Genomic DNA, 3,432 nt, shown 5'->3' on the forward strand with positions numbered 1-3,432 from the left:
CATGCTCCGCAGCAAGAGAAGCCAGTGCAATGAGAAGCCCATTCACCACAATGAAGAGTAGCCCCCACTCGCCACAACTAGAGAAAGTCCACTCACAAAAAACGAAGACCCAACATAGCCAAAAATAAATAAATTAATTAATTAATTAAAAAGAGTCACGTACCACAATGATCACTGCAGCACTATTTACAATAGCCAGGATATGGAAGCAACCTAAGTGTCTATCAATAGATGAATGGATAAAGAAGATATGGCACATATATACAACGGAATATTACTCAGCTATAAAAAAGAAATGAAATTGAGTTATTTGTAGTGAGGTGGATGGACCTAGAGTCTGTCATACAGAGTGAAGTAAGTCAGAAAAAGAAAAACAAATACCATATGCTAACACATATTTATGGAATCTAAAAAAAAACGGTACTGATGAACCTAGGGGCAGGACAGGAATAAAGACGCAGATGTAGAGAATGGACTTGAGGACATGGGGAGGGGGAAGGGTAAGCTGGGATGAAGTGAGAGAATAACATTGTCATATATACACTACCAAATGTAAAACAGATAGCTAGTGGGAAGCAGCTGCATACCCCAGGGAGATCAGCTCGGTGCTTTATGACCACCTAGAGCGGTGGGATAAGGAGGTTGGGAGGGAGACGCAAGCGAGGGGATATGGGGATATACGTATGCATATAGCTGATTCACTTTGTTATAAAGCAGAAACTAACACACCACTGTAAAGCAATTATACTCCAATAAAGATGTTAAAAATAAACAAACTACTTCTTATGTAATTTTTGGTACTCAATTTATTATTGTTCTAAAATATCACCAGAGAAGCTGTCTTCATGTAACAGTTTCTTTGTTGTATGTGATACAATAAGAAGCCTGAGAAAACCAAATTGAAAAAAATATAAAAAACAGAGTAAGGAAATTTTAGAACTCTGAGAAGTTTCAGATCAAGACAATTTTGTGTCTGAAATTCAATCTTGAACTTATGCATCCCTTAATATCCAAAAGAATCCCCTTTTATACACTGTCCTTTTTTTCTCTCATCTTTTCTCACTTTTCTTCTCCCATCATCCTTCAAATGAAAACATCACTATAAAACAATTCTCGGGCTTCCCTGGTGGCGCAGTGGTTGGGAGTCCGCCTGCTGATGCAGGGGACGCGGGTTCGTGCCCCGGTCCCGGAGGATCCCACGTGCCGCGGAGTGGCTGGGCCCGTGGGCCATGGCCGCTGAATCTGCACGTCCGGAGCCTGTGCTCCGCAATGGGAGAGGCCGCAGCGGTGAGAGGCCCGCGTACAGCAAAAAAAAAAAAAAAAAAAAAAAAAAAATTCTCAGTTTCCCTCTGCCCTTAAACTCTAAGGTAGCACAGGATTTTTCTCTGAAATGTTACTCTCTGGACATCTGAGAAATGTATAAAGCAAAATGATGCTTTTCAATCACTGTAACTAAAGTAAATAAAGTGCATAGAACCAAGGAGGCATACTTGTAAGACACTTAACAAAGACCCAGAAAAACCGAGTTCAAATTCCCAGTTTGTGACTTCCACATGTGTGACCTTGGACAAGTCAGTTTTCCTCTGTATTTCTCAGTACTCTCATTTGTAGAAATGCGATCATAATAATTTCACTAGCGCTCTTTGTTTGAGGAAAGTTGAATTTTACTATGTATCTCTAAGTATTACATAAAATTTGAGTGATATAAAAATGGGAACTGTAATTGAATCATACTATTGATAATTGTAATCAAAACCAGGCAAGCACTATAGTGGGCCAGAGTTAAGACAAGTCAGAAGTGAACTCATGATCTCTCAGGCTCATTATCATCAAATACGTTGAATGACAATACACATAGCAAAAGATGCTATTTTGCAGACATCTCATTCAGTTCTTTGTGCAATCAACATTCACGTGCCAGACAGCCTTCTAAATGCTAAATAAGCAAAAGATATGAACACACCTCAGTCCACAAGCATCTTATGGTCTAACGGAAGAGTTCAACAGGTAATCTGATAACTACTGTGAAATTCAGTGATGCTATTATGGGTGTCTGGCAAGCACAACTAGAACACCAAAGAGCAGCCTCAAAGCCAGTCTGGGGGGAGAAAAGGCTCCTTGAAAGAGATGGCTCCTAGCTTGCAAGGAGGAGAAGTGGACAGAGCAGTCAAGCAAATTCCAGGAAGGGGTGAGAGTTCAAGGCATAACCAGACACCTGCAGGTTTCAACATGGTTGGAAAGGAGAAAGGATGAGAAAAGCAAGAAGACAGGCCCAGAAAGTTTAGCAGGAGTCAAATCAGAAAGAGCATTTTGAGTGTTGGCCTTGTTCTCCGATTTTCTGTGTTTTTTTTTTTTTTTTTGCAGACGCCACCCTGCTCTCATCAGCCTCTGGCCCGCCATCTCCTTGAATCTTAACACCATGCCTTCAATTAAGTTGCAGAGTTGTGACGGAGAGATATTTGAAGTTGATGTTGAAATTGCGAAACAATCTGTGACTATTAAGACCACGTTAGAAGATTTAGGAATGGATGATGAAGGAGGTGATGATCCAGTCCCCTTGCCAAAGGTTAATGCAGCAATATTAAAAAAGGTCATTCAGGGGTGCACCCACCACAAGGACGATCCGCCTCCTCCTGAGGATGGTGAGCACAAAGAAGAGTGAACAGATGATATCCCTGTTTGGGATCAAGAATTCCTGAAAGTTGACCAAGGAAAACTTTTTGAGATTATACTGGCAGCAAACTACTTAGACATCAAAGGTCTGCTTGATGTTACCTGCAAGACTGTTGCCAATATGATCAAGGAGAAAACTCCTGAGGAGATTCGAAAGACATTCAATATCAAAAATGATTTTACTGAAGAAGAGGAAGCCCAGGTACGCAAAGAGGACAAGTGGTGTGAGGAGAAGTGAAATTTTGTGTCTGATGCTGTAACACTGTAAGGATTGTTCCAAATACTGGTTGCACTGCTTTGTTTATAATTGTTAATATTAGAAAAACAGTCCACAAATGCAGCAGCAAATCAGTTGTATTAGCAGAATGTTGTCCTCAATGCATGTGTAGTTTCAGTACAGATTCCAAACTTATGACTCAGTTTCTTCTAGTATGATCAAAAGTTCTTTATTCTTTGCTCTGAATAAAATTGAACTGCGGGTTCTCTATAGAAAGTGGCATTTTGGGCTTTCCCTCTTTTTGTAAAGCAACTTATGCCTAGTTTATTGTCCAGTTAACTTTAGTTTAGTGACTTTTAAAAGTTGGCATTGTAAATAAAACAACTTGCAAAACATTTTCTGAAATAGAATTAACAATATATTATCTTTATTCATGAGTTGGAAACTGGAGAAATGCTAATTGAGGTAAATGTTATCAGAATGTCTTCCAGCTTCCTGGAGTCCACTGGTATTGATTAACCTGTATGTAGCAGGGCTCCCTT

At 39.8% G+C, this 3,432-nt stretch overlaps 1 pseudogene across 1 annotated transcript; it reads left to right on the forward strand.

Annotated features, from left to right (window-relative positions):
* Positions 1–1,925: 1,925 nt before the first annotated feature.
* Positions 1,926–3,165, forward strand: LOC307195449 (S-phase kinase-associated protein 1-like; annotated as a pseudogene). Its single transcript has one exon. The product of its transcript is annotated as an S-phase kinase-associated protein 1-like (transcript).
* The last annotated feature ends 267 nt before the right edge of the window (positions 3,166–3,432 follow it).

Source organism: Stenella coeruleoalba (genome assembly GCF_951394435.1).
Source record: "Stenella coeruleoalba genome assembly, chromosome: 12".
Lineage (NCBI taxonomy): Eukaryota > Metazoa > Chordata > Mammalia > Artiodactyla > Delphinidae > Stenella > Stenella coeruleoalba.